The sequence below is a fragment of the Ranitomeya imitator genome, chromosome 1, assembly GCF_032444005.1.
Source record: "Ranitomeya imitator isolate aRanImi1 chromosome 1, aRanImi1.pri, whole genome shotgun sequence".
Taxonomy (NCBI): domain Eukaryota; kingdom Metazoa; phylum Chordata; class Amphibia; order Anura; family Dendrobatidae; genus Ranitomeya; species Ranitomeya imitator.
The window spans coordinates 288,461,188-288,488,278 of NC_091282.1; the positions used below are offsets into that span (position 1 = coordinate 288,461,188).

The following is a 27,091-nucleotide window of genomic DNA, read 5'->3' on the forward strand; positions in this document are numbered from 1 at the left end:
TATTGACTAGTGATGAGCTCAAGAGCTCATTACACAAGAATGCACCGAGTATCGTGGAAGCTCGAGTGGCATGTTCAAGTCCCTGCAGCCGCATGCTTTGCAGCTGTTAGACAGCCACAGAAAATTAGGGGATGAACACGGGCAATCACAGCATGTTTTTTAGCTGTTTAACACTGCTTGATGAGCTATTAAGATATCGGTGACCAATACTCGTGTGACCAAACAACTCCTTCATAGTAACAATTACAATGCATAGAAAAAGTCCAAAAAGAGACAAAGTTTAATGATGCACGAAAGCTAAAGACAAAATAAAAGGAAAATGAAAACAACAAATGAACCTAACACTTGTCAGCAGAATCTCTTCTGTTAGATTGGAAACACATCCAGATAAGAGATCTGACCCCCAAACATGGAATACACAACAAAGGTTTATAAGGCATATCTTTATATTCTCAGTCTTTGGCTTGGATTTCAAAAGCCAAACATTAGTTTATTAGGAAAATATTATATTCTCTAAATGCTTTCTTTTTGTCACTTATTGCGCACCTTACAGCTCTATTTAGCCATATTGGTTTCCTCCTATTTCTAGTATGTTTATTCCCATACGGTATATACTGTGCACAGGTCCTATCCAGGATGCTAATAAATGTCTCCCATTTTCTTTGTGTATTTTTATGTCTCAGGATATCATCCCAATTAGTTGCACCAAGATCATCTCTCATCCGTTGGAAATTTGCCCTCCTGAAGTTTAGTGTCCTTGTAACCCCTCTACTACACATCTTATTAAAGGATATATGAAAACTTATTATTTTGTGATCACTATTCCCCAAGTGATATATTATATATTATATTTGATATACGGTCTGGCCTGTTGGTTAATATTAGGTCCAGCAGTGCCCACCTTCTTGTTGGGTCCTGAACCAGTTGTGAAAGGTAATTGTCTCTCATAATTGTCAAAAACTGATTACCTTTGCTGGAACTGCAGGTTTCTGTTCCCCAATCTATTTCAGGGTAGTTGAAGTCCCCGATAATAATGACTTCTCCTTGAGTCGCAGCTTCATCTATTTGCATTATGAGGATAATCTCCGTTGCTTTCCATTTTGGAGACTTATAACAAACCCCTATCAGTAATTTATTATTTTTTCCCCCTGCCCTTATCTCCACCCACAGGGACTCTACATTTTCCTTAGATTCACCTATATTATCACGCAGGATGGGTTTTAAGGATGATTTTACATATAGACACACACCTCCCCCTCGCTTATCCATTCGGCCATTTCTGAACAGACTATAACCCTGCAAGTTACCAGCCCAGTCATGGCTCTCATCCAGCCACGTTTCAGATATCCCCACCATGTCATAACTATGCTCCAACACAATTCTAATTCGTCTATTTTGTTGGCGAGGCTTCTGGCATTAGTATACATGCACTTTATGTATCTCTCTGCACCTCTATTCTTTCTTAAATTATTAATTGTTCTAACCCCACCCCCATGCCACCGCCACCCCCAAAGTCCTTATTTGTGCCCAGGTCTCTATCTGCACTATCTTCCCCTCCTATAAATTGAATACCCTCCCCCCCAATCCCTAGTTTAAACACTCCTCCAACCTTCTAGCCATTTTCTCCCCCAGCACAGCTGCACCTTCCCCATTGAGATGCAGCCCGTCCCTAGCGTAGAGCCTGTAGCCAACTGAGAAGTCGGCCCAGTTCTGCAGGAACCCAAACCCCTCCTTCCTACACCAATTCTTAAGCCACTTATTAACCTCCCTAATCTCCCGTTGCCTCTCTGGCGTGGCACGTGGTACAGGCAGTATTTCGGAAAATACCACGTTGGAGGTCCTTGCTTTCAGCTTGCAGCCTAATTCCCTGAAATCGTTTTTAAAGGGAACCCGTCACTCCTAAAATCCAAGATGAGCTAAGCCCACCGACATCAGGGGCTTATCTACAGCATTCTGTAATGCTGTAGATAAGCCCCCGATGTATCCTAAAAGATGAGAAAAAGAGGTTATATTATACTCACCTGGGCGGGCGGTCCAATCCGGTGGGCGTCGCAGTCCGGCGCCTTCTATCTTCATCAGATGATGTCCTCTTCTGGTCTTCACGCTGCGGCTCCGGCGCAGGTGTACTTTGTCTGCCCTGTTGAGGGCAGCGCAAAGTACTGCAGTGCGCAGGCGCTGGGAAAGGTCAGAGAGGCCCGGCACCGGAGCACTGCAGTACTTTGCTCTGCCCTCAACAGGGCAAAGTACGCCTGCGCCAGAGCCGCAGTGTGAAGACAAGAAGAGGACGTCATCTGATGAAGATGGGAGGCGCTGGACCGGACCGCAACACCCATCGGACTGGACCAGCAGCGGGACCGCCCCTTTTAAGTTCCATGAGGGCTTATCTACAGCATTCTAGAATGCTGTAGCTAATCCCCAATGACGGTGGGGTGACCTCACCCTCGATTTTGGGGGTGACAGGGTCCCTTTAAGGACCTTCCACCTACCTCTAACTTTGTCATTTGTGCCAATGTGCACCATGCCCGCTGGGTCCTCACCAGCCCCTCCCAGTAATCTGTCAACCCAATCAGCGACGTGTCGGACTCGAGCACCAGGTAGGCAGCACACCGTTCGACGATCCCTGTCTTTGTGACAGATTGCCCTATCTGTTCCCCTAATAATTGAATCCCCCAATACCAGCACCTGTCTGGTCTTCCCTGCTCTCCCATTTCCCTCCTTACTGTAGCAGTCACTCCTCCGGCTTTCAGAGGATATGCTTGGCTGCAGCGGTGCTATCCCTGTACTGGCACCCCCCCTCCTCCCCCCATCTGCCAATTTAGCAAACTTATTGGGGTGTGCCAGATCAGGACTAGCCTCCCTGGCACTCTTCCCTCTACCCGGCCTTTTGTCACCCAGCTTCCTGCTCCACTGTCCTGCAGCTCCATCCAACCATCCCCCCCTCATCTATCCCATTGAGCGTCTGCTCAGTGAGCAGAAGACTCCTTTCCATATTGTCTATGGATCTCAGTGTTGCCAGCTTCACATTTAGATCCAGTATCTGGGCTTCCAAATGCACAACGTGCTCACATCTCGCACAGCAGTATGCACCCTCGACCGGCTGCTCAAGGTTTGTATACATGTGGCAAGATGTGCACTGGATGGCATTAACAATAGTGGAGCACATTTCCTAATGGGGATTGCACCAGACAGAAAAGTTAAATAAAAAATAAATGAAAAGTATCAATAAAATACAGATAGCAATTCAGTAATTCCTCCCTTGGAAACTCCGATTCCAAAATCACTAAATCTCAAGTCACACACTTACCGCCGTTCGCACTTACGCTCAGGTCACACTCAGCTCGTTCACACTCGCTAAGCTGAAGATTTAAAGAGTTTTTTTTTTCTTTTTCCCCTCAGCAGCAATCCACCTTGCTGCTCAATGCACTTCCAATGGCATCCGATTTTTAAGAATACGCTATTATTCTGTAGCATAGGAAATTGTAAATGGTCCTGTAAATGATTAATAGCTGCTGATTTTAAAAAAAATGGATTATATGTATGACAAGAGAGAAAAAAAAATTGTACCACATTTCTGGATGACAATGGAACAGATTTTTTATACGCTAGTGTGAACGCACCCTTAACATGTAGGTGAAAAATTGGTACGAATGTCATTAGTGTTTTGCATCACTATCATCAGTGTGCCCGTGTTTACCATCAGTGTGTCATAGTGTGCCCGTGTTTACCATCAGTGTGTCATAGTGTGCCTATGCTTACCATAAGTGTGTCATAGTGTGCCCGTGTTTACCATCAGTGTGTCATAGTGTGCCCATGCTTACCATTAGTGTGTCATAGTGTGTCCGTGTTTATTATCAGTGTGTCACCAGTGTGTCAGCGTTTACCATCAGTGTGTCATAGTGTGCCAGCGTTTACCATCAGTGTGTCATAGTGTGCCAGCGTTTACCATCAGTGTGTCATAGTGTGCCAGCGTTTACCATCAGTGTGTCATAGTGTGCCAGCGTTTACCATCAGTGTGTCATAGTGTGCCAGCGTTTACCATCAGTGTGTCATAGTGTGCCAGTGTTTACCATCAGTGTGTCATAGTGTGCCAGTGTTTACCATCAGTGTGTCATAGTGTGCCAGTGTTTACCATCAGTGTGTCATAGTGTGCCAGTGTTTACCATCAGTGTGTCATAGTGTGCCAGTGTTTACTATCAGTGTGTCATAGTGTGCCAGTGTTTACCATCAGTGTGTCATAGTGTGCCCGTGTTTACCATCAGTGTGTCATTGTGTGCCCGTGTTTACCATCAGTGTGTCACCAGTGGGTCCATATTTACCATCAGTGTGTCTGTGTTTACGTGTTTACCATCAGTGTGTCTGTGTTTACCGTCAGTGTGCCCATGTTTACCATCAGTGTGTCATAGTGTGCCCATGTTTACCATCAGTATGTCATAGTGTGTCCGTGTTTACCATCAGTGTCACCAGTGTGTCAGCATTTACAATCAGTGTGCCAGTGTTTACCATCAGTGTCACCAGTGTGTCATCAGTGTGTCCGTTTACCATCAGTGTGTCATAGCGTGCCAGTGTTTACCATCAGTGTGTCATAGTGTGCCCATGTTTACCATCAGTGTGTCTATGTTTCCCATCAGTGTCATACTGTGCCCGTGTTTACCATCAGTGTGTCATAGTGTGCCCGTGTTTACCATCAGTGTGTGTTTACCTTCAGTGTGTCATTGGTGTGTCTGTGTTTAAAATAGTTTGTCATAGTGTGCCCGTTTACCATCAGTGTGTCATCAGTGTGTCTGTGTTTACCATCAGTGTGTCATCAGTGTGTCCGTGTTTGTCATCAGTGTGTCCGTGTGCCCATGTTTACCATCAGTGTGTCATAGTGTGCCCGTGTTTACCATCAGTGTGTCATAGTGTGTCCGTGTTTACCATCAGTGTGTCATAGTGTGTCCGTGTTTACCATCAGTGTGTCATAGTGTGTCCGTGTTTACCATCAGTGTGTCACCAGTGTGTCCATGTTTGTCATTGGTGTGTCTGTGTTTACCATCAGTGTGTCCGTGTGAATGTGTTTACCATCAGTGTCAAAAAATGTATATGGGGTGCTCACTGCTAAAGGAGGTGCTCAGGAGAAAAACGTGTATCAATATGAAAAATAACTCCGGCACACTACAAGTTCCAAATAAATGAAATAGTTTATTATTGCATTTCCAAAATTATGGACCCACACGCGTGCGCACTTCGCGATGACCCTTTCCAGATCACCCAGAAGATCTCACTCATACGGGGCACTGCACCGTTATAACGCGGCACATATGCAGTCACAGGGTATCTTACCATGGACTCGGATAACCCGGATACACTCTGTATATGAGGTACTATATTCTCTTATCTAAAGTTTCTTTCTCTTTTGTGGAACTATCGGGATCAGTTTACATATATCTTATATGGACTCTTTACTCTGGTACAAAGCGCAGGTTAAGGCAGGACACGATGTACATGCTTTTTCTCTTGTGGAATCAATATATCCCTTTTCTGTCATGGGGGACATTTATCCTGGAATGGCTTTGTTCTATATTTTCACATAGACTACATTAGAGATAGTGGGTAACAAAAATTTGACATAGAGTTTGATGTCCAATCTAATGATGGATGTAATACGAGTATTTACATGCGTATATGCCATTTTGATTAGGTTTATTTTGATTACCGGTATGTTTAATTTGGCATACGTCATTCCTTTTTTGTATATGATATTGGACATTTGCTTGAGACTGAATCAATTTATTTATGTCATCACAATAGGTATTTCTTGATAAAGGCTCAAATAAGCCGAAACGTTGAATTATATACCTTATTCACTGAATTGCTTGGATACTGAGTGTTGGACGCACCACAAAGTGCATAATTTTGGAAATGCAATAATAAACTATTTCATGTACCGTATTTGGAACTTGTAGTGTGCAGGAGTTATTTACCATCAGAGTGTCATCAGTGTGTCTGTGTTTACCTTCAGTGTGTCTGTGTTTACCTTCAGTGTGTCTGTGTTTACCATCAGTGTGTCTGTGTTTACCATCAGTGTGTCTGTGTTTACCATCAGTGTGTCACCAGTGTGTCATCAGCGTGTCCGCGTTTACCATCAGTGTGTCACCAGTGTGTGTGTTTACCATCAGTGTGTCTGTGTTTACCATCAGTGTGTCACCAGTGTGTCATCAGCGTGTCCGCGTTTACCATCAGTGTGTCACCAGTGTGTCTGTGTTTACCATCAGAGTGTCTGTGTTTACCATCAGAGTGTCCGTGTTTACCATCAGTGTCCGTGTTTACCATCAGTGTCACCAGTGTGTCTGTGTTTACCATCAGTGTGTCTGTGTTTACCATCAGTGTGTCACCAGTATGTCACCAGTGTGTCCATGTTTACCATCAGTATTTTTCACAGATGGTTAAAGAAAGACATTACAAAGCTTTGTGTATCCTTTGCAATGTTAAAAAACAGACAGCACACTGATGCCATCTGTATGCTGTACATGTTTTTCACTGACTCAGACATATTGGCCCTTGTTATCCGTGCTGCTGAAAATGGACATGTCTCCGTGTGTTTTGCATGGACACAAGGGCCATGAAACACATGAACATGTGAACAGCGCCATAAATTACAATGGTTACGTGTTCTATCTGTGAAAAAATGGATATAACTTGTGCGTACAACACGGATGTCTGAACCAGGTTTTAGTAAACCAAACGCTAGATTCAAACATCCATTTGGGGATTTGAACATGACGTTTTTACTTCGATAGCATACCCACTGGAGCTTCCCATCACAAAACCACTTCAGGAAAAAGCAGGCGTCTTTTTTTCTGAAGTGGTTCTGCCGGCAGTTTTTTAGTTGTTTTCTTGGTGGCTCCGACGCCAGCATCTTTGTCCCATCCCTTCTATAAAGAGAGCGGGAGGCTACCCGAAGAATGAACATGTTACCTCTTTGAACACCTCCTAAATTTCCTAACCCTGAAGCGGTAAAAGAAGTGATATGAGTCATTTTGACATTGCTGTACGCTCATTTTTTCTAGCGCTTTTTCCAGTGGAATCAGCCTGAGAAAAAAACATCATGCGTAGTACATTCCCTTAGACTCTTAGGCTGCCGTCACACTAACAGTATTTGGTCAGTATTTTCCATCAGTATTTGTAAGCCAAAACCAGGAGTGGGTGATAAATACAGAAGTGGTGCATATGTTTCTATTATACTTTTCCTCTATTTGTCCCACTCCTGGTTTTGGCTTACAAATACTGATGTAAAATACTGACCAAATACTGCTAGTGTGACGGCAGCCTTAGAGACAGGAGAAATACAGTCGGGTATGTAATAAAATGTAATAAAGGTTCCTCCCCAGTTCTATGGGTTTTCTTGCCTTTACAAGATTAACTAGGTGACTACCACATATGTACAGTCATCTTTTTCATAAGGTCTGTAAAGCACTGTGGAATTAATGGCAGCGCTGTGGAATTAAAGGGAACCTGTCACCCCGTTTTTTCAGTATGAGATAAAAATACCGTTAAATAGGGCCTGAGCTGTGCTTTACAATAGGGTATTTTTTGTCCCCTGATTCCCCACCTATGCTGCCGAAATACCTTACAAAAGTCGCCGTTTTCGCCTGTCAATCAGGCTGGTCTGAAAAAACGAGGTGACAGGTTCCCTTTAACCCCTTCATGACCCAGCCTATTTTGACCTTAAAGACCTTGCCATTTTTTGCAATTCTGACAAGTGTCCCTTTATGAGGTAATAACTCAGGAACGCTTCAACGGATCCTAGCGGTTCTGAGATTGTTTTCTCGTGACATATTGGGCTTCATGTTAGTGGTAAATTTAGGTCAATAAATTCTGTGTTTATTTGTGCTAAAAACGGAAATTTGGCGAAAATTTTTAAAATTTTGCAATTTTCACATTTTGAATTTTCATTCTGTTAAACCAGAGAGATATGTGACACAAAATAGTTAATAAATAACATTTCCCACACGTCTAATTTACATCAGCACAATTTTGGAAACAAAATTTTTTTTTTGCTAGGAAGTTATAAGGGTTAAAATTTGACCAGCGATTTCTCATTTTTACAACGAAATTTACAAAACCATTTTTTTAGGGACCACCTCACATTTGAAGTCAGTTTGAGGGGTCTATATGGCTGAAAATACCCAAAAGTGACACCATCCTAAAAACTGCACCCCTCAAGGTGCACAAAACCACATTCCAGAAGTTTATTAACCCTTCAGGTGCGTCACAGCAGCAGAAGCAACATGGAAGGAAAAAATGAACATTTAACTTTTTAGTCACAAAAATGATGTTTCAGCAACAATTTTTTTATTTTCCCAATGGTAAAAGGAGAAACTGAACCACGAAAGTTGTTGTCCAATTTATCTTTTAGCCTCAATTTTTTCATTTTCACATGGGCAACAGGATAAAATGGATCCTAAAATTTGTTGGGCAATTTCTCCTGAGTACACCGATACCTCATACGTGGGGTAAACCACTGTTTGGGCACACGGCAGGGCTCGGAAGGGAAGGCGCGCCTTTTGACTTTTTGAATGGAAAATTAGCTCCAATTGTTAGCGGACACCATGTCGCGTTTGGACAGCCCCTGTGTGCCTATGCATTGGAGCTCCCCCACAAGTGACCCCATTTTGGAAACTAGAGCCCCCAAGGAACTTATCTAGATACATACTGAGCACTTTAAACCCCCAGGTGCTTCACAGAAGTTTATAACGCAGAGCCATGAAAATAAAAAATATTTTTTCTTTCCTCAAAAATGATTTTTTAGCCTGGAATTTCCTATTTTGCCAACGGTAATAGGAGAAATTGGACCACAAATGTTGTTGTCCAGTTTGTTCTGAGTACGCAGATACCCCATATGTGGGGGTAAACCACTGTTTGGGCGCACGGCAGGGCTCAGAAGGGAAGGCACGCCATTTGGCTTTTTAAATGGAAAATTAGCTCCAATCATTAGCGGACACCATGTCACGTTTGGAGAGCCCCTGTGTGCCTAAACATTGGAGATCCCCCACAAATGACCCCATTTTGGAAACTAGACCCCCAAAGGAACTAATCTAGATGTGTGGTGAGCACTTTGAACCCTCAAGTGCTTCACAGAAGTTTATAACGCAGAGCCATGAAAAAAAAAAAATTATTTTCTCAAAAATTATTTTTTAGCCCGCAATTTTTTATTTTCCCAAGGGTAACAGGAGAAATTTGACCCCAAAAGTTGTTGTCCAGTTTCTCCTGAGTATGCTGATACCCCATGTGTGGGGTAAACCACTGTTTGGGCACATGCTGGGGCTCGGAAGTGAAGTAGTGACGTTTTAAAATGCAGACTTTGATGGAATGCTCTGCGGGCGTCACGTTGCGTTTGCAGAGCCCCTGATGTGGCTGAACAGTAGCCTAAACATTGGAGATCCCCCACAAGTTACCCCATTTTGGAAACTAGACCCCGAAAGGAACTTATCTAGATGTGAGGTGAGCACTTTGAACCCTCAAGTGCTTCACAGAAGTTTATAACACAGAGCAGTGAAAATAATAAATACGTTTTCTTTCCTCAAAAATAATTTTTTAGCCCAGAATTTTTTATTTTCCCAAGGGTTACAGGAGAAATTGGACCCCAAAAGTTGTTGTCCAGTTTCTCCTGAGTACACTGATACCCGATGTGTGGGGGTAAACCACTGTTTGGGCACACGTCGGGGCTCAGAAGGGAAGTAGTGACTTTTGAAATGCAGACTTTGATGGAATGGTCTGTGGACATCACGTTGCGTTTGCAGAGCCCCTGGTGTGCCTAAACAGTAGAAACCCCCCACAAGTGACCCCATTTTGTAAACTAGACCCCCCAAGGAACTTATCTAGATATGTGGTGAGCACTTTGAACCCCCAAATGCTTCACAGACGTTTACAACGCAGAGCCGTGAAAATAAAAAATCATTTTTCTCTCCTCAAAAATGATGTTTTAGCAAGCAATTTTTTATTTTCTCAAGGGTAACAGGAGAAATTGGACCCCAGTAATTGTGGCGCAGTTTGTCCTGAGTATGCTGGTACCCCATATGTGGGGGTATACCACTGTTTGGGCACACGTCAGGGCTCGGAAGTGAGGGAGCACCATTTGACTTTTTGAATACAAGATTGGCGGGAATCAATGGTGGCGCCATGTTGCGTTTGGAGACCCCCTGATGTGCCTAAACAGTGGAAACCCCTCAATTCTAACTCCAACACTAACCCCAACACACCCCTAACCCTAATCCCAACTGTATCCGTAACCCTAATCACAACCCTAACCCCAACACACACCTAACCACAACCCTAACCCCAACACACCCCTAACCCTAACCACAACCCTAATTCCAACCCAACCCTAAGGCTATGTGCCCACGTTGCGGATTCGTGTGAGATTTTTCAGCACCATTTTTGAAAAATCCACGGGTAAAAGGCACTGCGTTTTACCTGCGGATTTACCGCGGATTTCCAGTGTTTTTTGTGCGGATTTCACCTGCGGATTCCTATTGAGGAACAGGTGTAAAACGCTGCGGAATCCGCACAAAGAATTGACATGCTGCGGAAAATATAACGCAGCGTTTCTGCGCGGTATTTTCCGCACCATGGGCACAGCGGATTTGGTTTTCCATATGTTTTACATGGTACTGTAAACCTGATGGAACTCTGCTGCGGATCCGCAGCGGCCAATCCGCTGCGGATACGCAGCCAAATCCGCACCGTGTGCACATAGCCTAATTCTAAAGGTATGTGCACACGCTGCGGAAAACGCTGCGGATCCGCAGCAGTTTCCCATGAGTTTACAGTTCAATGTAAACCTATGGGAAACAAAAATCGCTGTGCACATGCTGCAGAAAAACTGCAAGGAAACGCAGGGGTTTACATTCCGCAGCATGTCACTTCTTTCTGCGGATTCCGCAGCGGTTTTACAACTGCTCCAATAGAAAATCGCAGTTGTAAAACCGCAGTGAAATGCGCAGAAAAAATGCGGTAAATCCGCGATAAATCCACAGCGGTTTAGCACTGCGGATTTATGAAATCCGCTGCGGAAAAATCCGCAGAGGACCAGAATACGTGTGCACATTCCTATAATAATAATAAATAATAAAAATAATTTTATTTATATAGCGCCAACATATTCCGCAGCGCTTTACAAATTATAGAGGGGACTTGTACAGACAATAGACATTACAGCATAACAGAAATACAGTTCAAAACAGATACCAGGAGGAGTGAGGGCCCTGCTCGCAAGCTTACAAACTATGGGGAAAAGGGGAGACACGAGAGGTGGATGGTAACAATTGCTTTAGTTATTCGGACCAGCTATAGTGTAAGGCTCAGGTGTTCATGTAAAGCTGCATGAACCAGTTACCTGCCTAAGTATGTAGCAGTACAGACACAGAGGGCTAATACTGCATAAAGTGTATGAGAACATGATGCGAGGAACCTTTTTTTTTTTTTTTTTTTTTTATTATAAATAGGCCACACAGGGATCGTTAGGTTAATGCATTGAGGCGGTAGGCCAGTCTGAACAAATGAGTTTTTAGGGCACGCTTAAAACTGTGGGGATTGGGGATTAATCGTATTAACCTAGGTAGTGCATTCCAAAGAATCGGCGCAGCACGTGTAAAGTCTTGGAGACGGGAGTGGGAGGTTCTGATTATTGAGGATGCTAACCTGAGGTCATTAGCGGAGCGGAGGGCACGGGTAGGGTGGTAGACTGATACCAGGGAGGAGATGTAGGGTGGTGCTGAGCCATGGAGTGCTTTGTGGATGAGGGTAGTAGTTTTGTACTGGATTCTGGAGTGGATGGGTAGCCAGTGTAATGACTGGCACAGGGTAGAGGCATCGGTGTAACGGTTGGTGAGGAATATGATCCTGGCTGCAGCATTCAGGACAGATTGGAGCGGGGAGAGTTTTGCAAGAGGGAGACCGATTAGTAGAGAGTTACAATAGTCCAGACGAGAATGAATAAGTGAAACAGTCAGAGTTTTTGCAGAGTCGAAATTAAGAAAAGGGCGAATTCTAGAAATGTTTTTGAGATGCAGGTAAGAAGAGCGAGCCAGTGATCGGATGTAGGGGGTGAATGAAAGGTCAGAATCAAGGATGACCCCAAGGCAGCGGGCATGTTGCTTTGGAGTAATGGTGGAACCGCACACGGAGATGGCAATGTCAGGCAAAGGTAGGTTAGTAGAGGGAGAGAACACGAGGAGTTCAGTTTTTGACAGGTTTAGTTTCAGATAGAGGGAGGACATGATGTTAGAGACAGCGGTAAGACAATCACTGGTGTTTTCTAAAAAGGTCGGTGTGATATCGGGAGCAGAAGTGTATAATTGGGTGTCGTCAGCATAGAGATGGTACTGGAAACCAAATCTACTGATTGTTTGTCCAATAGGGGCAGTATACAACGAGAAGAGTAGGGGGCCTAGGACTGATCCTTGAGGAACCCCAACAGTAAGGGGAAGGTGAGAGGAGGAGGAACCAGCAAAACATACAGTGAAGGATCGGTCAGAGAGATAGGAGGAGAACCAGGAGAGAACGGTGTCCTTGAGGCCGATGGAGCGGAGCATAGTGAGGAGGAGCTGATGATCCACAGTGTCGAATGCTGCAGAGAGATCCAAGAGAATTAGCATGGAGTAGTGACCATTAGATTTAGCTGTTAGTAGGTCATTAGAGACTTTAATGAGGGCAGTTTCAGTAGAGTGTAAAGAGCGGAAGCCAGATTGAAGAGGGTCGAGAAGAGAGTTATCTGAGAGATAGCGGGTAAGACGGGAGTGGACCAGGCGTTCGAGGAGTTTAGAGATGAAGGGAAGATTAGAGACAGGTCTATAATTAGCGGCACAGTTTTGATCGAGGGATGGTTTTTTAAGTAATGGATGTATGATGGCATGCTTAAATGAGGAGGGAAAAATACCGGAAGTGAGGGAAAGGTTGAATATTTTTGTTAGGTGAGAGGTGACAGCCGGGGAAAGGGACTGGAGGAGATGTGACGGAATGGGGTCACTGGTGCAAGTGGTCGGGCGAGAAGATGCAAGGATGCCTGCTTACTTCTTCTTCTGTAACTGCTTCAAAGTCAGAGAGTGAACTAGATGCAGTGGGGGAGGGAGGACAGTGCATGGTATGAAGAGATTGGGAGATGATTTCCTGTCGAATGTGGTCAATTTTTTCTTTGAAGTAATTGGCCAGATCGTCAGCACGGAGATCCGTGGTTGGGGCCTGCTCTCTTGGGTTGAGTAGGGACTGGAACGTGTCAAAGAGACGTTTAGGGTTATTGGACAGGGAGGTGATGAGGGTGTTGAAGTAGGTTTGTTTGGAGAGGTGAAGGGCAGAATTGTATGTCTTTAGCATTAACTTATAATGGATGAAATCTTCGGGTAGATTAGATTTTCTCCACAGACGTTCTGCGCACCTGGAGCACCGCTGCAGGAAACGTGTTTGCAGCGTGTGCCACGGTTGTTGCCGTCTGTGCCGAGTTGTTTTATGTATAGGAGGAGCAGCTTCATCCAGAGCACTTTGCAGGGTTTCATTGTAATGCTTCAATGCAGAATCAGGACATGAGATGGAGGAAATAGGGGCCAATGAGGACTGCAAGTTCATCATAAGTTTCTGGGTGTTAATGGCCTGTATGTTTCTATAGGTGTGGAAAGTGGGGGTGACCTGAGCGGGATGGCAGTTCTTGATAGAGAATGAAAGAAGGTTGTGGTCAGAGAGCGGGAGAGGGGAGTTTGTGAAGTCATCCACTGAGCAAAGTCGGGAGAAGACCAAGTCAAGGGAGTTTCCATCTTCATGTGTTGGAGAGTTAGTATGCTGCGAGAGGCCAAAAGAGGAGGATAGAGATAAAAGGTGAGAAGCAGATGGGGAGAGGGGAGAGGCAATGGGGATGTTGAAATCACCCATGATAAGGGTGGGGGTGTCACAGGAGAGAAAGTGTGGAAGCCAGGTGGCAAAGTGATCCAGGAACTGATGAGAGGGGCCGGGAGGACGATACACCACCGCCACTCGCATGGAGAAGGGGACGTAGAGTCTGACCACATGGACCTCAAAGGAAGGGAAGACAAGTGAGGGTACTTGGGGGATAACTTGGAAAGTACATTTGGGTGAAAGGAGCAGACCAACGCCTCCACCTGCTCTGTTGTCTGATCTTGGGGTATGAGAAAAGTGTAGTCCACCATATGAAAGAGCAGCAGCAGCGGTGGTGTCTGACTGCTGGATCCAGGTTTCAGTAAGAGCCAGGAGATTAAGAGAATTAGAAAGGAAGAAGTCATGAATGAAGGAGAGTTTATTACACACAGAGCGAGAATTCCAAAGGGCACAATTGAAAGAGACAGCAGGCATGCAGGGAATATTAATAAGGTTAGAGGGGTTTCTGGGTGTAGCAATTGGGAGGTTTGACTGGCTATAACATGGGGGGCCGGGGTTTGGAGATATGTCTCCAGCGACTAGGAGAAGGAGGATCGAAAGAGTGAGCAGATGGTTAAGTGATTTGTGAGAGCGTCTCTTGTGTTGGATGTTGGGACTGAATGGATCTGTGCTGTTAAGCAATGTGAATAGAGCATGAGTGCTATACATAGGAGAGGCAAGGACAGAGGGGCCGATATGGATGGAGTGTAGAGAGTTAATGCGAGGGCGGTGAATGTGAGTGAATGCAGCAGCCAGAATATAGATTATACAAATAAATATGGTGAGTATTTGTGCTGTTTCAAGTGAATATGGATTAGATTTAGATTGTCTTAGCTGTCTCCTGCCCTGTCTAACTGCCATGTTATAACTGCCGAGTACTTAGAAAAAAAAGTACTTTGAATAAAAAATACACGAATAACAGTGCACAAATGCATCCCCAAGCTACATCTACATTTATAGAAGGCTAGCCCTTAGATCTCTTTTTTTTTTTTTTTTTTTGTGTTAAAGCTCGTTAGCAATCAATCTAACTCAGTTGAGACAACAGGACACAATAAATGTAGTGATCAGATAAACAAATGTCCAGGTCTACATGGATCATAAAGCACTTTGAAACAGTTATGTGATCTCTCTGAGTAAGGACATGCAAAAGTGAGTTAAATATCTATAAACACAAACAAACGCATAATAGGATGACTAACATATATAGATACATGCAGGATTCAATGCCGAAGATAGAATGACTCAGATACCATCCAAGCTGCTTGCTGTCAGGGACTGGAGCAATAGACATGCAGGATATTTCAGCTCAGAGAATGAATGATATGTTTACCATCCAAGCTGCTTGCTGTCAGGGACTGGAGCAATAGACATGCAGGATATTTCAGCTCAGAGAATGAATGATATGTTTACCATCCAAGCTGCTTGCTGTCAGGGACTGGAGCAATAGACATGCAGGATATTTCAGCTCAGAGAATGAATGATATGTTTACCATCCAAGCTGCTTGCTGTCAGGGACTGGAGCAATAGACATGCAGGATATTTCAGCTCAGAGAATGAATGATATGTTTACCATCCAAGCTGCTTGCTGTCAGGGACTGGAGCAATAGACATGCAGGATATTTCAGCTCAGAGAATGAATGATATGTTTACCATCCAAGCTGCTTGCTGTCAGGGACTGGAGCAATAGACATGCAGGATATTTCAGCTCAGAGAATGAATGATATGTTTACCATCCAAGCTGCTTGCTGTCAGGGACTGGAGCAATAGACATGCAGGATATTTCAGCTCAGAGAATGAATGATATGTTTACCATCCAAGCTGCTTGCTGTCAGGGACTGGAGCAATAGACATGCAGGATATTTCAGCTCAGAGAATGAATGATATGTTTACCATCCAAGCTGCTTGCTGTCAGGGACTGGAGCAATAGACATGCAGGATATTTCAGCTCAGAGAATGAATGATATGTTTACATATATAGATACATGCAGGATTCAATGCCGAAGATAGAATGACTCAGATACCATCCAAGCTGCTTGCTGTCAGGGACTGGAGCAATAGACATGCAGGATATTTCAGCTCAGAGAATGAATGATATGTTTACCATCCAAGCTGCTTGCTGTCAGGGACTGGAGCAATAGACATGCAGGATATTTCAGCTCAGAGAATGAATGATATGTTTACATATATAGATACATGCAGGATTCAATGCCGAAGATAGAATGACTCAGATACCATCCAAGCTGCTTGCTGTCAGGGACTGGAGCAATAGACATGCAGGATATTTCAGCTCAGAGAATGAATGATATGTTTACCATCCAAGCTGCTTGCTGTCAGGGACTGGAGCAATAGACATGCAGGATATTTCAGCTCAGAGAATGAATGATATGTTTACCATCCAAGCTGCTTGCTGTCAGGGACTGGAGCAATAGACATGCAGGATATTTCAGCTCAGAGAATGAATGATATGTTTACCATCCAAGCTGCTTGCTGTCAGGGACTGGAGCAATAGACATGCAGGATATTTCAGCTCAGAGAATGAATGATATGTTTACCATCCAAGCTGCTTGCTGTCAGGGACTGGAGCAATAGACATGCAGGATATTTCAGCTCAGAGAATGAATGATATGTTTACCATCCAAGCTGCTTGCTGTCAGGGACTGGAGCAATAGACATGCAGGATATTTCAGCTCAGAGAATGAATGATATGTTTACCATCCAAGCTGCTTGCTGTCAGGGACTGGAGCAATAGACATGCAGGATATTTCAGCTCAGAGAATGAATGATATGTTTACCTGTATGAAGAGAGAAGAGATGCTTGATTATATTCTGCCATGTTATAACTGCCGAGTACTTAGAAAAAAAAGTACTTTGAATAAAAAATACACGAATACCAGTGCACGAATGCACCCCTGCACGAATGCATCCCCAAGCTACATTCCTAACCCTAGCCCTACCCCTAACCCTACCCCTAACTCCAACCTTAGTGGGGGGGGGGGGAGAATCTTTATTTTATTATTGTCCCTACCTATGGGGGTGACAAAGGGGGGGGGTCATTTACTGTTTCTTTTTATTTTGATCACTGTGAGGTTTTATCACAGTGATCAAAATTCACTCTGGAACGAATCTGCCGGCCGGCAGATTCGGCGGGCGCACTGCGCATGCGCCCGCCATTTTGGAAGATGGCGGCGCCCAGGAAAGAAGACGGACGGACCCCGGGAGGCTCGGTAAGTATAAGGGGGGGAGATCAGGGCACGGGGGGGGGGGGGCGTCGGAGCACGGGGGGGGAGGGATCGGAGCACGGGGGGGTGGATCGGTGTGCGGGCGGGTGGATCGGAGTGCAGGGGGGTGGGATTGGAGCACGGGGGGGAGCAGACAGGAGGACGGGGGAGCGGAGCACAGGACGGAGGGGAGCGGACCACAGATCGGAGGGCGGGGGGGGCGATCGGTGGGGTGGGGGCACATTAGTGTTTCCAGCCATGGCCGATGATATTGCAGCATCGGCCATGGCTGGATTGTAATATTTCACCAGTTTTTTAGGTGAAATATTACAAATCGCTCTGATTGGCAGTTTCACTTTCAACAGCCAATCAGAGTGATCGTAGCCACGGGGGGTGAAGCCCCCCTTGGGCTAAAGTACAACTCCTTCTGTCCCTGCACGCCGGGTGAAATTACAGTTAACCCTTTCACCCGGCCTGCAGGAACGCGATTCCGCCATGACGCATACGCTGCGTCATGGGTCGGAATGGCACCGACTTTCATGACGCAGCGTATGGGTCAAAGGTCGGGAAGGGGTTAATGGCACTATATACTCATGTATAAGCCGAGGCACCTAATTTTGCCTCGGAAAACTTATTGGCTCGAGTAAAAGCCGGGTCTGCATTGTCCTCTAATCCCTATTCTGGTATGCAGAGTTCCTCATCCCCATCCTTGTCTGCACGGCTCCTTATTCCCATCCTTGTCTGCACGGCTCCTTATTCCCATCCTTGTCTGCACGGCTCCTTATTCCCATCCTTGTCTGCACGGCTCCTTATTCCCATCCTTGTCTGCACGGCTCCTTATCTCCATCCTTGTCTGCACTGCTCTTTATTCCCATCCTTGTCTGCACAGCTCCTTATCTCCATCCTTGTCTGCGTGGCTCCTTATTCCCTTCCTTGCATGCGTGGCTCCTTATTCCCTTCAATGTATGCATGGCTCCTTATCCCCATCCTCATCTGCATGGCTCCTTATTCCAATCCTTGTATGCATGGCTCCTTATTCCCTACCCTGTCTGCATGGCTCCTTATTCCATCCTTGTATGTATGGCCCCCATGAGAAAAGCATAAAAAGAAAACAAAAAACATCCTACTTACCTTCCCAGCACGCTCTCGCAGCATCTCGTTCTGATGTGAGCAGCTAATGCAGCCAAGCAATCACATGTCACAGCTCATTAAAGGGAACCTGTCACCTGAATTTGGCGGGACAGGTTTTGGGTCATATGGGCGGAGTTTTCGGGTGTTTGATTCACCCTTTCCTTACCCGCTGGCTGCATGCTGGCTGCAATATTGGATTGAAGTTCATTCTCTGTCCTCCATAGTACACGCCTGCGCAAAGCAATCTTGCCTTGCGCAGGCGTGTACTATGGAGGACAGAGAATGAACTTCAATCCAATATTGCAGCCAGCATGCAGCCAGCGGGTAAGGAAAGGGTGAATCAAACACCCAAAAACTCCGCCCATATGACCCAAAACCAGTCCCGCCAAATTCAGGTGACAGAGTCCCTTTAAGATAATGAATATTCACCTCTCTTTACTCCCATAAGCATGGATCGCCTGGCTGCAGGTGCCGGAATGAGATGCTGTGAGGGAGCGCACGGAAGGTAAGTAGGATGTTTATTTGTTTTTTTACACTGGAAGCCGGCGGCTGTAACTGTGCATGCTATAAGGCTATGTGCACACGTAGGAAATGTGGTGCAGAATTTTCTGCACTAAATCTGCATCTCCTGGCAGAATCCACTGGTGCGTTTTTTATGCGTTTTTGATGTGGTTTTAGTGTGTTTTTTGTGCGGAATTGATGCGGATTTTGTGCAGTTTTTACCACTGCAGATTTCTATTAATTGAGGGGTGCAGAAACGCTGCAGAAACGCAGAAAAGAAGTGACATGCACTTCTTTGAAATCTGCAGCGTTTCTGCGTGGATTTTTCTGCACCATGTGCGCAGCTTTTTTTTTCACATTGATTTACATTGTACTGTACATCACAGTGCAGATCTGCAGCAGAAAAATCCGCTGCAGAACTGCACTAATTCTGCACTAAATCTGCATCGTGTGCACATACCCTAAGAGAAAAGAACATTCTTTGCCAGTGCAGTAAATATTCATTTCCCTTTAGCAGCGGGCCCAGGCTTTAGCCGCAGCATCCAGTTCCTGCCTCCTGTGACCTGCTGCTCCCCCTCCCCTGCCGTAAACTGGGACAATGACTCGTGTATAAGCCAAGGGGGGGGGGGGGAGGGTGGCGTATTCAGCACATGTGCTGAAGAACTCGGCTTATACACGAGTATATACTTTAAGTAAAATATATATACAAAAATGTTGGCTTTTGGAATGTAGAGATGCAAAAATTAAAAAAAAAACAATTGCGACATCTTTTGGACAGAAGAGAGCGGAATTACACGAAGCGCGTCAATTGTGATCCGTGTTGGGGCAATTACTCACAATAGGCCACAATGAACTGGTAAAGCTGTGTTCAAACATAATATACGCTATGGGGGTTTCTTCTGCTGCTTTGTGTCTGTAGGAATCCACATTAAAGGGAACCTGTCAACCCCAAAATCGAGGGTGAGCTAAGCCCAACAGCATCAGGGGCTTATCTACAGCAGGGTTAGCTCACCCTCGATTTTGGGGGTGACAGGTTCCCTTTAACCCCTTAATCCCATATGACGTACTATCCCGTCCAGGTGACCTGGGACTTAATTCCCATGGACGGGATAGTACGTCATATGCGATCGGCCGCGCTCACGGGGGGAGCGCGGCCGATCGCGGCCGGGTGTCAGCTGCCTATCGCAGCTGACATCCGGCACTATGTGCCAGGAGCGGTCACGGACCGCTCCCGGCACATTAACCCCCGGCACACCGCGATCAAAGATGATCGCGGTGTGCCGGCGGTGCAGGGAAGCATCGCGCAGGGAGGGGGCTCCCTGCGGGCTTCCCTGAGACGATCGGTACACGGTGATGTGCTCACCGTGTACCGAGCGTCTTCTCCCTGCAGTCCCCGGATCCAAAATGGCCGCCGGGCTGCATCCGGGTCCTGCAGGGAGCACTTCCGGGTCAGGATCAGGCTGCAGCTGCAGCTCTAATCCTGCCCGGCTGTATGTCAGATCACCGATCTAACAGAGTGCTGTGCACACTGTCAGATCGGTGATCTGTGATGTCCCCCCCTGGGACAAAGTGAAAAAGTAAAAAAAAAAATTTCCACACTTGTAAAAAAAAATAAAAAAAAAATTCCTAAATAAAGCAGAAAAAAAAAAATATTATTCCCATAAATACATTTCTTTACATAAAAAAAAAACAAAAAAAACAATAAAAGTACACATATTTAGTATCGCCGCGTCCGTAACGACCCGACCTATAAAACTGGCCCACTAGTTAACCCCTTCAGTGAACACCGTAAGAAAAAAAAAAAAAAAACGAGCCAAAAAACAACGCTTTATTATCATAACGCTGAACAAAAAGTGGAATAACACGCGATCAAAAAGACGGATATAAATAACCATGGTACCTCTGAAAACGTCATCTTGTCCCGCAAAAAACGAGCCGCCATATAGCATCATAACCAAAAAAATAAAAAAGTTATAGTCCTGAGAATAAAGCGATGCCAAAATAATTATTTTTTCTATAAAATAGCTTTTATCGTATAAAAGCGCCAAAACATAAAAAAAATGATATAAATGAGGTATCGCTGTAATCGTACTGACCCGAAGAATAAAACTGCTTCATCAATTTTACCAAACGCGGAACGGTATAAACGCCTCCCCCAAAAGAAATTCATGAATAGCTGGTTTTTGGTCATTCTGCCTCACAAAAAATCGGAATAAAAAGCGATCAAAAACTGTCACATGTCCGAAAATGTAACCGATAAAAACGTCAACTCGTCCCGCAAAAAACAAGACCTCACATGACTCTGTGGACCAAAATATGGAAAAATTATAGGTCTCAAAATGTGGAGACGCAAAAACTTTTTTGCTATAAAAAGCGTCTTTTAGTGTGTGACGGCTGCCAATCATAAAAATCCGATATAAAAAACTCGCTATAAAAGTAAATCAAACCCCCCTTCATCACCCCCTTAGTTAGGCTAGGTTCACATTGCGTTAATGGGTTAACGCTAACGGACAGCGTTGCACGGCGAAAATGTCACAATTAACGCCGTGCAACGGGTCCGTTAGCACAACCATTGACAGCAATGTGATTTTCGGGTGTAGCGCATCGCTAGAGCGTGCCATTTTCGGCTCGCGCTAGCAAGGTGCCGTTCTTTTGTGGCGCGCCTCAGACGCTGCTTGCAGCGTCCGCGGCGCGCCCGAGGTCCGATCCCCGATCTTCCAGAGCGGGGACGTTAACGCGACCACTAAACACGACACCTAAAAAGACATTGCGTTAGCGCAATCCGCTAGTGCTAAACGGATTTCCCTAATGCAATGTGAACCTAGCCTTAGGGAAAAATAATAAAATTAAAAAAAATGTATTTATTTCCATTTTCCCATTAGGGTTAGGGTTTGTATTACATTTACGGTTGGGATTAGGGTTGGGATTAGAATTAGGGGTGTGTCAGGGTTAGGTGTGTGGTTAGGGTTACAGTTGGGATTAGGGTTAGGGGTGCGTTTGGATTAGGGTTTCAGTTATAATTGGGGGTTTCCACTGTTTAGACACATCAGGGGCTCTCCAAACGCGACATGGCGTCCGATCTCAATTCCAGCCAATTCTGCATTGAAAAAGTAAAACAGTGCTCCTTCACTTCCGAGCTCTCCCGTGCGCCCAAACAGGGGTTTACCCCAACATATGGGGTATCATCGTACTCGAGACAAATTGGACAACAACTTTTTGGGTCCAAGTTCTCTTGTTATCCTTGGGAAAATAAAAATTTGGGGGGCTAAAAATCATTTTTGTGGGAAAAAAAGGATTTTTTATTTTCACGGCTCTGCGTTGTAAACTGTAGTGAAACACTTGGGGGTTCAAAGTTTTCACAACACATCTAGATAAGTTCCATGGGAGGTCTAGTTTCAATATGGGGTCACTTGTGGGTGGTTTCTACTGTTTGGGTACATCAGGGGCTCTGCAAATGCAACGTGACGCCTGCAGACCAATCCATCTAAGTCTGCATTCCAAATGGCGCTCCTTCCCTTCCGAGCTCTGCCATGCGCCCAAACAGTGGTTCCCCCCCACATACGGGGTATCAGCGTACTCAGGACAAATTGAACAACAACTTTTGGGGTCCAATTTATTCTGTTACCCTTGTAAAAATACAAAGCTGGGGGCTAAAAAATCATTTTTGTGAAAAAAAAAAAGAATTTTTATTTTCACGGCTCTGCGTTATAAACTGTAGTGAAACACTTAGGGGTTCAAAGTTCTCACAACACATCTAGATAAGTTCCTTGGGAGGTCTAGTTTCTAATATGGGGTCACTTGTGGGGGGTTTGTACTGTTTGGGTACATCAGGGGCTCTGCAAATGCAACGTGACTCCTGCAGACCAATCCATCTAAGTCTGCATTCCAAATGGCGCTCCTTCCCTTCCGAGCTCTGCCATGCGCCCAAACAGTGGTTCCCCCCCACATATGGGGTATCAGCGTACTCAGGACAAATTGGACAACAACTTTTGGGGTCCAATTTATTATGTTACCCTTGTGAAAATACAAAACTGGGGGCTAAAAAATAATTTTTGCGAAAAAAAAAAAAAATTATTTTAACGGCTCTGCGTTATAAACTGTAGTGAAACATTTGGGGGTTCAAAGCTCTCAAAACACATCTAGATAAGTTCCTTATGGGGTCTAGTTTCCAAAATGGTGTCACTTGTGGGGGGTTTTAATGTTTAGGCACATCAGGGGCTCTCCAAACCAACATGGCGTCCCAACTTAATTCCAGTCAATTTTGCATTGAAAAGTCAAATGGCGCTCCTTCCCTTCCGAGCTCTGCTATGCACCCAAAAAGTGGTTTACCCCCACATATGGGGTATCGTCGCACTCAGGACAAATTGCACAACAACTTTTGTGGTCTAATTTCTTCTCTTACCCTTGGGAAAATAAAAAATTGGGGGCGAAAAGATCATTTTTGTGAAAATATAAGATTTTTTATTTTTACGGCTCTGCATTATAAACTTCTGTGAAGCACTTGTTGGGTCAAAGTGCTCACCACACATCTAGATAAGTTCCTTAAGGGGTCTACTTTTCAAAATGGTGTCACTTGTGAGGGGTTCCAATGTTTAGGCACATCAGGGGCTCTCCAAACGCAACATGGCGTCCCATCTCAATTCCAGTCAATTTTGCATTGAAAAGTCAAATGGCGCTCCTTCCCTTCCGAGCTCTGCCATACGCCCAAACAATGGTTTACACCCATATATGGGGTATCAGCGTACTCAGGACAAATTGGCCAACAATTTTTGAGGTCCAATTTCTTCTCTTACTCTTGGGAAAATAAAAAATTGGGGGCGAAAAGATCATTTTTGTGAAAAAATATGATTTTTTATTTTTACGGCTCTGCATTATAAACTTCTGTGAAGCAATTGGTGGGTCAAAGTGGTCACCACACATCTAGATAAGTTCCTTAGGGTGTCTACTTTCCAAAATGGTGTCACTTGTGGGGGGGTTTCAATGTTTAGGCACATCAGTGGCTCTCCAAACGCAACATGGTGTCCCATCTCAATTCCTGTCAATTTTGCATTTAAAAGTCAAATGGCGCTCCTTCCCTTCCGAGCTCTGCCATGCGCCCAAACAGTGGTTTACTCCCACATATGGGCTATCAGCGTACTCAGTACAGATTGTACAACAATGTTTGGCATCCATTTTATCCTGTTACCCTTGGTAAAATAAAACAAATTGGAGCTGAAATAAATTTTGTGTGAAAAAAAGTTAAATATTCATTCTTATTTAAACATTCCAAAAATTCCTGTGAAACCCCTGAAGGGTTAATAAACTTCTTGAATGTGGTTTTGAGCACCTTGAGGGGTGCAGTTTTTAGAATGGTCTCACACTTGGGTATTTTCTATCATATAGACCCCTCAAAATGACATCAAATGAGATGTGGTCCCTAAAAAAAAATGGTGTTGTAAAAATGAGAAATTGCTGGTCAACTTTTAACCCTTATAACTCCCTAACAAAAAAAAATTTTGGTTCCAAAATTGTGCTGATGTAAAGTAGACATGTGGGAAATGTTACTTATTAAGTATTTTGCGTGAGATATCTCTGTGATTTAAGGGCATAAAAATTTAAAGTTGGAAAATTGCGAAACTTTCTAAATTTTCGCCAAATTTCCGTTTTTTTCACAAATAAACGCAAGTTATATCGAATAAATGTTACTACTAAAATGAAGTACAATATGTCACGAGAAAACAATGTCAGAATCGCCAAGATCCGTTGAAGCGTTCCAGAGTTATAACCTCATAAAGGGACAGTGGTCAGAATTGTAAAAATTGGCCCGGTCATTAACGTGCAAACCACCCTCGGGGCTTAAGGGGTTAATGTGGATTGCCTCCCATCTTCATCAGATGACGTCCTCTTCTGGTCTTCACGCTGCAGTGCAGGTGTACTTTGTCTGTCCTGTTGAGGGCAGAGCAAAGTACTGCAGTGCACAGGAGCTGGGCCTCTCTGACCTTTCCCTACCCCTGCGCACTGCAGTACTTTGCTCTGCCCTCAACAGGACAAAGTACCTCGAAGCCGCGGCATGAAGACCAGAAGAGGACGTCATCGTAAGAAGATGGGAGGCGCCGGACCGGACCGCCCCTGGATGAGTATAATATAACCTCTTTTTCTCTTCTTTCAGGTAACATCGGGGGCCCCTGATGCCGGTGGGCTTACCTCACCCTCGATTTTGTGGGTGACAGGTTCCCTTTATCAGCCTTCTCTGATCAATACGCTTTTTAATGCATTTTCCCTTTTATTTGAAGCATTTGTGGTGCAGATTTGAAACTGCGTTTTTAATGCATCTTACAGAAAAGCTTTGATTTTGGAGTTAAACATGCATTTTTTCGGGCTTCCCATAGAAACCTAAAGAGAAAAAAACTGTTGCAAAACCGCACAACGGAACAGCGTCATCTGACGGGACATTGCTTGGACAGTTAAGGGTATGTTCACACGTTCAGGATTTCCATCCTTTTTTTTTCAGGACAGTTTTTTTAAAAAACTGCAGCTCTTGGCAGAAAACGCAGGTCCTTTTTTTGGTCCTTTGTCGTTTTTTGATGCGTTTTTTGATCCTTTTTTTATGCAGTTTTCTATGCAGAGACTGTGTGTTTCCTAGGAAGCTTTTTAGGGCTAAAATGGCTGAAAATACCCTAACCCTACCCCTAACCCTAACCCTACCCCTACCCCTAACCCTATTCTAACCTTAGTGAAAAAAAAAAAAAAAAATTCTTAATTTTTTTTATTGTCCCTACCAATGGGGGTGACAAAGTGGGGGGGGGTGTCATTTACTATTTTTTTATTTTGATCACTGAGATAGGTTATATCTCAGTGATCAAAATGCACTTTGGAGCGAATCTGCCGGCCGGCAGATTCGGCGGGCGCACTGCGCATGCGCCCGCCATTTTGCAAGATGGCGGCGCCCAGGGAGAAGACGGCCGGACGGACACCAGGTAAGTATAAGGGGGGGAGATTAGGGCACGGGGGGGGGGCATCGGAGCACGGGGGGGGGGCATCGGAGCACGGGGGGGGGGGGGGGGGTCAGCCACACTCCGCCCACGCACTTCCGCCCGCTCCCCCGCACTTCCTGCTGCAGCGGTTCTGCACATCAAATCGCAGTAAAACCCGCAGATATATTTTTGATCTGCGGGTTTTACTGCGATTTTGACCTCACAATGGAGGTCTATGGGTGCAGAACCGCTGCGGTTCAGGAAAAAGAAGTGACATGCTCCTTCTTTTTTGCCGCAGCTATTCTGCGCGGCTTTTTAAACGAAATTACGGACCATGTGCACAGCAGTGACTGTTTTCCATAGGGTTACATTGTTATGTACCCTGCATGGAAAACTGCTGCGGAACCGCAGCGGCAATACCGCTGCGGTTCCGCAGTAAAAAACGCACTGTGTGAACATGGCCTTAATGCAGATTTTCTGCACACACAAGAAAATGCAGTATTTATGCTACGTGGGAACACGGCCTTGGGGCTTGTGCACACGACGCAGATAGGCTAGCAAAACCTGACGCAGTCCTGGTGCCAGCAAAGTGAATGAGAAACCTGAAGTGCCATTAACACGTTGTGTATTTGTGACCTGCAGAAACTCATCTGCTGCTGTCACGTCTCTGTGCGTTTTACCAGCGTTTTTACCATTGCCCTCACATCACTTAAAAATCGCAGGGTAAAAAGGCATCAAAACCGCCATTTACTCAACATGTGCACAAATGTCACAGAGCCGCATACAGGGTGACTGTAGGGTGCAGCCACACAGCACAGTCTGAACACTCACATGTTGTACTGAGCACCGGTACATCAGCACAGTGTGTCAGCGCGGCCATTAGTGACGCTGTCAGTGTCCTGTCCGTGATGTCACGATAAGCCTCAATGACAGCACAGCAATGAGGAGACCGGCAGCCAGTAACGAGGCGCAGGGCGGATACCTGGCGGCTCCTGTGAGCGCACGTACCTTCCTGCCGGTACCACACTTGTTATCTACCGCTCCGGAAGACGTGCACCGACGATGCTTAAACCGTACACAACACTTCCCGGCTGCATCCAGCACCGCCCACCCGCCTGCGTAATGGCAAATCATGGAGCAGCTAGCTCAAAAGAAGACCAATCAGAGATCAGCTTTCGAACACCCTCAGTCACAATAGCTTGAGAGAGAGGAATTTTGATTGGCTGCACTGTTATTATGGTTTCTGGCGGACTGGCGGTGGTTGTAATGTAAAGGCAAGCCGCGGACAGCGAGGAGGTGGCGAGGAAACGGGAGGGACGGGCTGAAGGTGGCCAGTCACGTGGGCTAGTGTTACACCTGCACGTACGTTACCTGTGTATAGACAGG

At 45.1% G+C, this 27,091-nt stretch overlaps 1 protein-coding gene across 5 annotated transcripts in view; it reads right to left on the reverse strand.

Annotated features, from left to right (window-relative positions):
- Positions 1-27,091, reverse strand: part of TANGO2 (transport and golgi organization 2 homolog) — a 532,848-nt gene that overhangs the window by 350,035 nt on the left and 155,722 nt on the right. Inside the window, exon 1 of one of the 5 annotated variants that reach the window (XM_069756153.1) lies at positions 26,714-26,844. The exons of 2 other annotated variants lie outside the window; for them this stretch is intronic. The gene's annotated coding sequence lies outside the window, so the exon portion shown is untranslated. Of the gene's footprint in view, positions 1-26,713; positions 26,845-27,091 lie in introns of those variants that run through there. 2 more of the 5 variants (XM_069756170.1, XM_069756136.1) reach the window with 2 other exon arrangements.